The sequence below is a fragment of the Nicotiana tabacum genome, chromosome 6, assembly GCF_000715075.1.
Source record: "Nicotiana tabacum cultivar K326 chromosome 6, ASM71507v2, whole genome shotgun sequence".
Taxonomy (NCBI): Eukaryota; Viridiplantae; Streptophyta; class Magnoliopsida; order Solanales; family Solanaceae; genus Nicotiana; species Nicotiana tabacum.
The window spans coordinates 193,495,750-193,508,936 of NC_134085.1; the positions used below are offsets into that span (position 1 = coordinate 193,495,750).

The 13,187-nt window shown below is 36.0% G+C and overlaps 1 long non-coding RNA gene across 1 annotated transcript; it reads left to right on the forward strand.

The window, feature by feature from the left end:
* The first annotated feature begins 3,894 nt into the window (after positions 1 to 3,894).
* On the forward strand, positions 3,895 to 7,726 carry LOC142182214 (uncharacterized). Its single transcript, XR_012711091.1, has 2 exons — positions 3,895 to 5,978; positions 7,316 to 7,726. It is a non-coding gene; the product is annotated as an uncharacterized LOC142182214 (long non-coding RNA).
* Positions 7,727 to 13,187: the final 5,461 nt, after the last annotated feature.

Here is a 13,187-nt window from a genome sequence, read left to right on the forward strand (position 1 = left end):
AGTTTGAGAGACGAAGGGATTTCGAAGGCGGCTATCAGAATGAAAATGAGGGATTAGGGTAAGTCGTTTGGGTTTAATTATGGAAGGGTGAATAATGGTCGTTGATCTAAATGATCAACGGCCTAGATTTAAGAGGGTAGGTATGAAACCAGGTAGGGTCATTTGAATTGGGTTATAGGTTGGGTCAAAATTGAAATTGGGCCAGTTCAGTTGGGGTTAAGATTGGGTCAATTAAGGGTTAAAATTGAAATGTAAAATAGGCTGTAATTGAAATGAAATGAGGCTAAATGTTAAATAGCCAGTTTTCCTTTTATTTTATAAAAATGATTTTAAAAGAAAATTAAAAGTACTGAGCCAATTAATAATATATAAATATCAAATTAAAAATACTGGTACTAATTTTACAATTATAAAATGCTATTAATCTTAAAGTAGGCTAGAATTGCAATTATATGCAATTTAGCTTTTTTAAATACCAAATAAATTTGTAAAAAATGTATAAAATTACCTTAATTATATTTTGGCATAAATATGGGAATAAAATAAATTACTTGCCAAAATTGATAATTTTGGGAATAATTACTGATTTTTGTACTACTAGAAATGGACAATAAATTAATTTTAAAATCTTTGAAAAAATACCAAAACTCTTGGGCATGCTTATATATGCATGTACATGCTATTTTGAAAGTATTTTGTATATAAAAATACATAGGAAAAAATTGGGTATCAACAAAGAGCAGATGATTGGGTCCTCCACATTGATCATTGCACTAGTATCATCAACTATCACTGCCGTGACAAGATCCATGAAAGAGCACACTTCAGAACTATTAGGCTGCTTCATTGACTTGCACACATGAAAGACCACTTTTCATCACCCACCCGGAAGGTGAGTTCCCCTGCTTCCACGTCAACTAAGGCCTTCCCAGTTGCAAGGAAAGGTTTTCCCAATATGATCGGAACCTCATAATCTACCTCATAATCCAAAATCACAAAATCAGCTGGCAAAATGAACCTGTCTACCCGAACAAGAACATCATCTACAATACCAAGCGGCCTCTTCATAGTTCTATCTGCCATTTGCAACCTCATTGAAGTAGCCCTAGGTTGTCCAATACCCAAAGTCTTGAAATGGAGTAAGGCATCAAGTTGATACTTGCCCCCAAATCACATAGAGCTTTTGCAAAGTTTTCACTCCCAATGGTGCAAAGAATGGTGATAGCGTCGGGATCTTCTAGCTTCGAAGCCATCAAATGCACTATTGCACTAACTTGGTGGGTTATCTTGATAGTCTCACAATCCATGGATCTTTTCTTTTTCACCAAGACTTTCATGAACTTGGCGTACCCCGACATTTGTTCTAGAGCCTCCACTAACGGCACATTAATTGATAAGCTCTTCATCATGTCAATGAACTTCTTAAATTGATTCTCATTTTTCTGCTTCGCAAACCTTTGAGGATAAGGTGGAGGTGGCCTTGGCAAAGGAGCCTTGGCTTTAGGCACAACTATTTCCGGTATGTCTATTACGTGTTCCCTAGACGGGTTCACGTCATTTTGAGTTTCCACCTCGATATCTTGGATATCAATCCTCACTTCCTCATTCATGTTCTCATCAGTCACATTCTCAACCACCAAAGGGATCTCATCCTCTTGCAACTCAACTTCATCACTCAAAATTTCTTTTTGTTTAGAGGCATTCACATTATCGCCTTCGAGTTGACTACCGTATCACTAGGTAGAGCCCCCTTAGGGCGAGTATTCAAGGAGATTTGGCCTAATTGAACCTCCAAGTTTCTAATTAAAGTATTGTGGGATGCCAACTGGGTATCAGAGTTAGCATTCTTTTCATCATTTGTTCAAACATCATTTCGATTCTCCCCATTTCATTGTTAGAAGAACTAGGACCTTGGGATGGGAATGAGGGTGGATTGTTAGGTTGTTGATACATCGGGGGCCTTTGAAAGCCTTTCCCCCGATTTCCTTGATTGCCATTGTTCCAACCACCCTGATTGTTGTTTCTACCCCAGTTTTTGTTGTTGCCACTCCAATTACCCTGATTGTTCTGGTTTCCCCAATATGAATTTTGGTTGTTGTTCCCCCAATTACTATTTCCTTGTTGTTGTTGATTTCCCCAATTGTCTTGGGGTCTCCATTATTGTTGGTTAGAAGAATTGCCTCTTTGGCCTTGATAGTTGTTCACGTATTGCACTTCTTCATTCTTCTCATCATACCTATCATCTAGGAACCCACCACTATCTTGGTCATATTGGTCCGAACTCCCTTGGTTTTGTTGACCTCTTTGTCTTCTTTTGTTCACTAACATGTGTAGACATGTTATTTTTTACCCTCCCCAAGATTTTACATATTTTAGCATTTAAATACTTAGTTTAGGTCTAATATAGTTATTTCAACTAAGTTTGACTCTTTTACATTATTTCATCACAAAAAATGAAAATTACAAAAATATTTCGTCTTTTTAGTTGCTGTTAGTTTATATACCTTTCGTAAAACTAAAAAAAATACAAAAAATAGTACCTTATTTTTATTTTTGAAAGTACCAAAAAAAAATAGGTTGTTTTGACGATTAGTCTTATCTTAATAGTTATTTTGCTTAAGAAGGATTAATTGGTAAATGAGGTCGTATTTTTAGTTTTATTCACGGAGAAAGAATAAAATTTGGGCTAAAACCACCCATTTTAAGCCTAATTTTCGGACCTAGTCCATAATTCCTAGGCTCATACCCCTTAACATAAAAAACCCTACAAAACTAACCGAGACCCCTAGGCATCAGATCCGCCGCAACAACCAAAATAGAGAACCCCCGATCTTCTTCTCTTCAACATCCCAGCAAGGCCATCAGTGAATTTCACACCCAAAAATACACAATAGATAGTCGTTTCTGATCGAAAAATCCACAGACACCCTAAGGATCTTCTTCTTCTTCAGACCCAAGAGAACAAAGCATTTCGTTGACAATCAATTTTGGCCCTCCTTTTTCATAATAAATTTCCATATACTTCCTAATTCTTAATAATTTACTAAACATAATTTACATATTTTTATCCAAAACATTTGTTATATTTTTTTTCCTAGCCTCAAGATTTTTAAAATAAAATATAATTAGCCTTAATATAATTTATCATATTTATTTATTTATTGTAATTATATCGTTATTATTATTTTAGTTACTTAGTCACTATCATATTATTATTTAATGTTAATGCATCGTAATAAAATTATAATTTATTTCTCTATTTCCTATTCTATATAGATGCATACATACAAAATATTAATTTTTATAACAATATAATGTAATTATATTTTATTGTAAATTATTATAATTATGGAAGTATAATAAAATTAATCTGAGAGAAAGGGATTTTTAAATGCAAATTGGGTCATCTTAGCAAAGTCCAATTGTTATTCAAAGAGGGCTTTTATTTTTAAAAATACATATTCTAGATTTCTTGACCCAAAAAGAAGAAAAATCATATCAAAACAAGTCCATAAAATAGCCCATACCCGCCAGCCCATCTGCCTAACCCTTTCATTTACATGGACTCCACATAAGCCTCCACATTAGGCGCCAACGATTCAAATCCCATGACCAACACACGCCTAGCACATGCTCTCCTCATCCCTTCACACTTTGACCCCACACCTTGCCACATGGATTCATCAGATCTAGTCCATTTTAAATTAATGATCAAGATCATTTCTTCTATCTTCTAGAGAATTTCAAATAAATGCTTGCTTTATTTATTTCATTATATCTTATTTACTTATATCAGGATTAGTCTCAGTCATTAGATGCATCTAATCCAACGGTTGGATTTATTTTTAAAATTAAAATCAAATTTGACTAGGATTCCATCTCTTTACCTCTTTCAAAGAAAAAAACGTTTCTTTTCCCTCTGCCATAGCAGAAGGTTTTGGCTCCTTTTTTCTTCTTAGAAAAATTTGACTCTCATATCTTGTAATCAGAAATTTGTGTGGCCATTCTAAGGAATCATCTGCAAACTCAAGCACTTTAATTGAAGAATTCAAATTCGTTTGCTATTTACAATGAAGATGACAGAGGTAAAAAGATTCTCTTTTCTTGTTCCTCCAAGTTTTCACCATTTCGGCAACCAAATCCCTGCTTCTCCTACCCATATCGTCCTTTTTCTTTCTTCTACACACCATTTCAAACGGTTCTTTGGTCGTTTGAAACCCTAACCCTTCAAGAATCCCGCCCAAATTAACCCTAGACAAACCCTAGATCGTCTCCTATAAATAGGGGTGTTGGTGAATATTTCGGGGATATGAAAAAGCCATCACTCTTACTCTCTAAAAACTACAGTTCTCTACTTATTTTTAACCCCCCTAAGATACTCTCAGAATTTTGGACTTGCTCCCCCTTACCTCTGTCATTCCCAGTTGTGCCTGATTTCGAGCTTGTCAATCCGAATTCGAAGATTTAAGTAGCCGCTGAAAAATCGCTCCAGTTTGCTGCACCACAAAAGGTCAGCCACATTCTTTTTTACATTCAATTTATATTACATAGTTAGTTATCTATCAAGTTCTAAACTTAGTTTATTAAAGAAGTTCTATTGAAGTTCCCTTTTTTTTTCTCTCTTTCCGTGGGTTAGATATCATGTAAAATACTACTGTTTTAAACTAATTAGTAGTTAGAGGTGTCATGTTAAGAATCTTTATTTCATGAATTATGTAATAATATGACTTGTTAATCACTGAATTATTTAAGAGTTGTCATTGTTTACTCACTTTAACCATTTTAAAAGGTGAAAAGTATTCTGTTAAATGAAAATTATAGCTTTTTTTACCTTATTCAAATTATAAAAATCATATCTATAGGATTAAATATTATGTATGAGAGTTTTCATAACCTGGGAAATCCTACCCTCATGTTCAGCAATAATATAGGAACTTGATGTTGTAACTTAAAACAGATTTATAAATGTCTGTTTAGCTTAAATGCTGAAAAATAACATGTTCTGTTGGAGTTTGGATGCATCGTCTTTGTTGCTTTCTAAATGATAAGAAAAACAGTGCCCTACGATTATTAGGATCAGATTTCTAATGAGAAAAAATATATATGCTTGACAATATGTTAATTTAAGGATATATCTTCTTTGTTGCTAGAAAAGAATATATTAGGCTTCCCATATCAAAAAGAATATATTAGGTTCTTTCGTTGATTAAGATAATCCTTTTTTTTTTTAACTTAATAGTTTTCTTTTCATAACTTAGCAGCCATGATCTTAAAATGTACTAGTATGCTCTAATGACCTAAAATGACAAAGAATTGACTATAATGCCTGAGACTTTGTTGTTTTGCCCCTTCACTGAAAATCAATTTAGATCCTTAAAATGAGAAGTATGTTCTGTTGAATTGATAATATAATTTGTTTGAGACATAAAGCCAATAGACTCAACTAATTTAAAATAGCACTCCCCTTAATGTTTTCTTAATTAGTCAATGCAGTGGAGTTTCGAATAAATAATAACTTCTCTAAATTCTTTAAGGTTATAGCAAGGAATAAAATCTGTAATCTCCTTAAAGTCATATTAGAAGGGAATACTTTTGTTGTATAGTGAATTGGATGTTGAGGAATTTATTTGGATTCTTTGTCAAGTATATGTCATTGGGCTAAACTTAATATGAAGAAATCTACTGGCAGTACTTTTGGGACATATTTGTATATTTTACAACATATGAGCTTTGTGAAAAAATGAGAAACTGTGTCTTTTTATGAGTCTGTGATTTACTTTAATGTTGGTTTATGTCATTTGCCTTTTTATTTTCTTGTTTATTTCAGAGTTTTTTCACTACTAATTCGGTTTTTGTTTTATTTGCTTTGCATATACATTTGGAGTTATATGAGTCTTAATGCAAGACTCGCTATAACGCCCGAGCATGGAATCATCACATCCCTTATTCTTAGAAGGCATTGGATAGCAAGAAAACAAGTGAGAGACGCTTGGGGGATGCCTATGGCACCCTTATTCATTTTTTGGTTATTTATTATCTTTGTCCTTCGTGTTATCTGATTTTTGCATGTTAATTTGCTTATTTAGTTGAGTTACTACCCATTTTGAAATTGCGTGTTCAAACTTATGATTAGTTAAACAGAACTTTTATCTATCTAAAGACCTAAAACTAGTAAATCAAAAAACTGGTCCCTATATTAACGCCTAGCCTATGTATTTTTAATGTATTTTCTTTAAAGGTATTAACTACAATCTAGTGTGAAATTATCTTTGTTTCAAATAGCATTAAGAACATTTGGCCCTAAAGCAGATTAGCCTTTAGACTTTAACATTGTGGGAAAAGTTGTTAAAATCTTTCTTTAGTCTCAGATGGTCTTTGAGTAGGAATTGGTTTGTAAGAGTTTACCACATTAACTTAACTTTTCCTTTCTCACGTTTTGGAAAACAAAATTCAACAAAGTGAGTGTTGTTTTGATTTCACAATTTGGAGTGCGGTTTTCAACATAGTTAAGTACTTTGACTTATCAAAATTATTTGTTTTCCTTAAACGTGCAACTTATATGCTTTTAATACTTATTATCCTAACTAGTGAATAAACCTAAGTTTGACCAGTTATCTAATTAACGGATCATATAGGGTGTTTTAATAACCTTTCCTATAGGATAAATTAGAACCCTTACCCATAATTTTAAGGTTAAATAGACTATATAAACTGAGTTAACTTTAGCGTTATTTAGATAAAAGGTGGTGTTCTAATTCACCTTAAAATAATTAGGTGACCACTCTCTTAAAATTAATTAAATATCGTCCTTTCTAATATGTTATACTCTAATCGACCTGGTTAAAATGGGGTATAACACATGCCATAATTGCAGATTTCCAGCCATCGACCCTAAGCTTCTTCTTCTTCATGGAGTCAAAACAAGCGAAGAACAGAGCTCCCATCTGTTCCTGTTTCTTCATCTCGTAACCAGCAGATTTTTTCTTCTTCATCGTACTCAACTCAACTCGCCGGAACACGCACACACGCAGTCACGTACCAAAACAAAAATGGGACAGAAATTAAAAGAGGTCCATGGTTCTTAGAATCTTTGAAAAATCGGAAAACTAAAACAAAACAAAAAAAGATATATGTTCTTCATTTTTTTTTCATCTCGATGTTGATTTTCTAAAAACCCATGGATTCTGTCTGAGCCGAGTTAGAGTCGAGTTTGCGTTCGAGATTCCGTCCGCGTTGATTTCTGGATGCAGTGATTCGTTCTGTTCAACTACAATAATTTGCTGGAGTTATATTAATTAAAAGTCATTTTTTCCAGGTCCAAGTCATTTGGAAATTGCCCTGCCGGATCCGGGTGGGACAATTGTACTAGCATATCCTTAGTTTGGAAGCACGCGAGGAGCTATATACGGTCAAATTGGAGGGTCCAATTTCTTGTCATTATGGTGTTTGGGAAGTCATATCGAGATCTCGAGGCTGCGAGGTTGGACCCGATGAGGGTTGCCTACGTATCTCACATCCGGTGAGAATCAAACCCGCGTAGTTCGGGCAAATGAACTACTTTAAAAGAAGAAAGGAAGCATTTTTGATTGACTTTCTTTTTACAAGAAACACTTCTAAGATATATTTTGGAATTTTCATTTGCTCTTTTTTTTTTTAAAAAAAAAAAAGAAGAAGAAGAAAATGTTTTTCGGAATTTTGCTTTTGATAAAAGAAATGCTTCTCAAAATGTTTTTTTTGGATTTTGAATTTTCTTTTCAATTTTGAAAAAGAATCAAAATATTTTCGGATTTTTTTTATTATATATACATGTTTTTTTTTAAAAAAACAATTAGAAAGAATTTCTAAAGAAATCAATAATGGAAAGTATTTTTGGATTATTGTAATTTCAGCATTTTCATAAACAAGTAAATAAACATATTTTTTTTAAAAAACAAGACCCTTTTTTACACCCTTTTTTACTTTTTTTTTATTGCAAGACAAACTATTTTTTTTTTTTTGAAAAACAAAACCAAACAATGATGATTTTTTCTACTTTTCCTTTGTTGTTAATAAAACTAACTAATAAGACATATATTTTCCTTATTTTCTCAAAAATTCGGCAGAGTTCCGACACTACTTGGACATTTGTTTTTTCACATTTATAAACTGTTATTTTTTCCTCTTTTCCACTATTTCTAACTTGTGGATGATGATGAAAACATACAAAATTTTTTTTTTTTGAATTTTTCAATGTTTTTTTTTATATATACATATATATTTTATTTTTTTATATTTATTATATTTTCAAAAATGTGGCATGGGGGACATAGGGAATTTCAAGATTTCTTGGGTTCCGCAAATGTTCCCCATGTGCTTTTCCCAAAATGAAGCGTGGGAGACATAGTGGATTTCCAAGGCTTCTTGGATTCCACAAATGTTCCCCATGTGCTTTCCCAAAAAGCAAGCGTGGGGGACATAGGGAATTCCAAGAATTCTTGGATTCCACAAATGTTCCCCATGCTTTGATTAAAATAACATCATGCTGGAAAAACGTGCGGCCTTCTTATTTAAATGTGATCAACCTAACAAGGTGTGTTATTTGTCTGCAACTATTATTGGTCCGCCAAACGACCCATTCACCCTTGAATAAATACAACATGTAGCACTTAGGATGCCAAAAGATGGTCTATTATTTTCAGGTTGCTTGTCCTAGACGGACTCAACCCCTATGTTGAGTCCCCTAAGTCAAATGCACATGATGCAAATAAACGTTCCTACTAGGGATCCGGCATGTGGCTTTGTTATACTAGGTTCAAAAACCTGGGTCGGTGTTCTAGACAGTGTACCCGAGCGGACAACTCGAGCTGAGGAAGGAGCTCCTTTCCGGGAACCAAAAGGCCAGCCGGCTTAGAAACTTTCTGAGCCTCTTTTATTCAGGGTATGACACTAACAGAATAGGGAGTCTCAACCAGTAAGCACATCCCCGGAGGTAAGAAGAGAAGGGTTTCGGCACAGTTTATATACAGTTCAAATAATATCAAAGCGGTAAAAGCAGCATTTAGCACATTAGGCTCAAAACATGTAATAATCAGATAATAAATAAAGCCAAATAATAACAATTATTCTAAGCTCGAATTCTTAACCCTGAACCAGTGGTTCTGGGTTTCAATCCCCAGCGGAGTCGCCAGAGCTGTCACACCTCCTTTTTCCGTACCCGAGGGCGCAGGGGAGTTTTTTCCAATTAAAGGACAATCGAAACGGGATTGGTTTAATTATTTCAGAGTCGCCACTTGGGAGATTTAGGGTGTCCCAAGTCACCAATTTTAATCCCGAATATAGGAAAAGAATGACTCTATATTACAGTCTGCGTACCAGAAATCTAGATAGGGAATTCTGTTAACCCGGGAGAAGGTGTTAGGCATTTCCGAGTTCCGTGGTTCTAGCACGGTCGCTCAACTGTTATATTCGGCTTATTTATCTGATTTTAAAATACAATTATGAATCAATGTGCCAATTTTAACTTTTTACCTCTTTATTATTATTGTTTTTTACAAGAATGTGAACATCGCTTAAAACACGTCTTTGGACTGCGTCACATGAAATGCACTCACAATCCGGAACGCATTTTATTTGATGTTTTGAGATTTGAATTTGGGTCGCATGATATGCACGCCCGAGCTTAAGAAAGTAAATTATTAAACACGCGCCTAAAGAGACTATCGCGTTATTATTTTGCGGAGGCCGTGAAATTCGCTAAACGACCCTCCTGAATTCTAAGTAATTTTAAACAAGTATTTACTGAGGGCCCCGCAATTGGTATTTTTATTCGGCGAGGCTCATCTCATTCTTATTTTTTAAAGAATTTGCAACGTCATGGAAATGCATCTCAGGCCACACCACAATCAATGCGCCCGTGACTAGAGACATATTTCGATTTCGTTGAGATTTGGATTTGGGTCACATAAATGTGCACCCGAGTTTAGGGAGATAACATTATTAAAGGCGCGCCTAAAGCAACTAGCGCATTATTATTTTGGGGTAGGGCCGTGAAATTTGCTAAACGACCCATCCCGGAATCTAAGTATTTAATACATATATTTTGTGAGGGCCCCGCAATTTGTCCCTTTTATTCGACGAGGCTCGTCTCATTTTATTCTTTATTATTACTATTATATTTTTTTATTATTTTTTTTTATTTTTTTAAAAGGATGTCATTTTTATGTCTTTAACAATACTAAGACTTACGGCCTCTTTACAACTAAAATCCCATGACTTGTTAAAAGTTTAATAAAAGGAGTTTAGTGAATGAGTGTTTCGGTAGTAGTAACAGCATGCACTACTACTATTTTTCGAATGACCTAACCGAAGGAAAGGACGAACAGATTAACGTCAAACTTGTGTCATAGAACGACTAGTCCAACTTAATTAAACGACATCAAATAAACAAGAATAACATAACATGAAAATGAACCAAAATGCAGACAATGAAACATAGGCAGAAAATTTCCAGACCAATTTTTTATATTGCATCTCGAACATTCAACGTAAGTTTATTTATCTAATACATCGAGGTTTACTAACCTTTGCACCTCGACAAACTCAGAGCGACAAACACGATTCCGACGGAACTTAAGCCGGACCTTTCTGAACGAAGAACAACGACGGAACCTCGGACAGCGCCTCGACGTACCGGACCTCGACTCAACCTTTGGACCTTGGACTGGAACTCGACCTCAACACAAGGTCGAGCAGCTCACCTCCATGAACTCCGGCTCAACTAGTGGCGTGAAGCTGACGGACTATTTAGTCGACGATTGTGGGGGTCGACGGGCAGTGTTTAATGGTGACGGGGTGATGGTTGTCGATTGGAAAATGACGAGGGCGTTGGTTGCGACAGTAGGGTGGGTTGTTTGGGCAGTGGTTAATGGCTGGAGCTCGGACGTGAGAGAGTGGTTGGTTTTGGGTTATGGTCGTCGGACATGGTGGAGAGCTTGACAACGCAGCAACAGCTGCTCGAGTTCCGGCGAGGGGGCAGCGACGACGCGATGGAAACGTAGCAGCAGTCGCTGCTTGACGGAGGCTAGACGCGGTGGGTCGTTGACGGAGTGGTTTTGGGGTGGAACGAGGGTGGTCGTTTGAGAGGCTTGGTGGTCGACGGACTGGGCTGTAGTTTTGGACGCTGGGGAGGTCGTCGTGGGTTTTTGGACGTGGGGGGTGGTGGTTATGGCGTCGGGGTGGTGTTTGGGAGGAGGAGGTTGGTCCGTTGATGGAGTGTTGGTGGTGGGCTGTTCGGAGGTTGACGACGGGGTGGTTTTTGGGTAGGGTCCTGCTAGGTATTTGCTTCTTCTTCTTCTTGAAGAAGAAGCGTGAACAGTAGTCCCGTAGGGTTTTTTTTCGTGGGTTTTGGTAGGGTTTGCTGAAGAAGAAGGAAAAATGAACAGTAGTCCCTTGTTTTGTTTCTTCTGAAAGAAAAAGACGAGGCTACAGTCCTCCTTTTTCTCCAAATTTCAAAAAAAAGTCCTCCTTTTAAAATTCCCCAAAGTCCGTCCGTTTTTGTTGGCTTTTTCCTTCTTTTAAAATTTCCCAAGCCCCTTTTCGTTGGTCCCCGTGTTTTGTAACATAATGCCCATGAAAATGAGCCCCACGCGTGGTGGGGTTCGAGGCATATGTCCCCCACGCGTGGTGGGGTTCCCCACGTGTCCTGGACACGGTTTATTATGGGCTAGGTCCGAAAATTAGGCCTAAAACCGGGTAGTTTGAACCCGAATATTATTCTTTTGCCCGGACCCGAGAAATAGGAACACGTTGTTTAACTAGTCCTATGTAAGCAAAATAACTACCAAAAATAAGACTAGTATTTAAACAAAACTATATATTTTTAAATATTTTTTCAAGATTTTTAAAATAGCTACAAAATATTAATAAAACTATTTTTTTTTTGTAATTTTCGTTTTAAATATTAAGATAAAATATGAGGTAATATTTTTGTATTTTTTCCAAGTTAAAAATGACTATAGAATATTAATAAAACTATTTTTTTGTAATTTTCGTTCTTTAATAAAGACAAAAATATGACGTAATGTTTTTTTTGTATTTTTCAAAATTATAATGACTGCAAACATTAATAGAACTATATTTTTTGTAATTTTCGAATTTATATAAAGTACCAAAATAAAGTACAATTTTTGTATTTTCCAAATTTATGAGAGATACATAAACTAAAATTTATATATATATTTTTTGAAATTTTTCTTTTTGCAACGAAATAAAGTAAAATAGTTAAAATAGCTATACTAGTCCTAAATTAGATATTTAAGCTTAAGAACGTAAAAATTCCCGGGGAGGGTCAAAAATCACGTGCTTACAATGAATATACAAGGGCAGAGCAGAAACTGCCCGCCTACCCAAAAGGCCAATTAATTCTAGTCGCGTTAACATTACCCTCTCCTAGGGAAACGCACTAACAGAATTGCCCTGGGGCCCATTTTACGAGGTCGAGCAAATGTTGCAACCCAGTAGAATTCGAGAAACTGCGGGGCCTCGGGGGATCCTCGGTATCACCGGCACCGGCCCGTGAGAAGTTTCGATTTAACCCTCGGGCATGGTCCAATTTGAGGGTCCCGGTCGCTCCAAGAATGACTTTCGAAAGGCTAACGTCAAAAGTCGAAGTCTAAATCCGCAAAAGTAGAGGAACAAAAATGAAAAACTAAAAAAAAAACTGAAAAGAAGAAAAGTCTCTCTTTTTACATTGCCAAAAACGTATCCACAAGAGACATATTTACAAGATCCATCCCCCGAGGGCTACATACAAAAGGAAAAAGAGAGGATGCAAAACAACATGGGGACTACTCTTCATCACCACTATATTCGCCCTCATCTAGGACAATTAAAAGTGCCAATTCTCTCTCCAATTCACGGGCTTCCTCGAGATCAACTGACAGATCGACGCCTATGGCTCCGATCTCCTCCAGGGTCTCTCTCCTCGCCTCTGCCTTAGCATGATTAATAGCTCGAGCTAGCTTCTGCTCAGCTGCTATCGATACGTCATGAACTATTTTATGCACCGTAGTTGTGTCATCCTGATAAGTGGCAGCATTTCTTACAACCTCGAACTTGGCCGTAGCCAAGGAAGCAATCTCCTTGCAAGCATTCTTGAGAAGATCATGGGATGACGCTAACTCCTCAGTCGCTACCTCACTTTGCTTCTT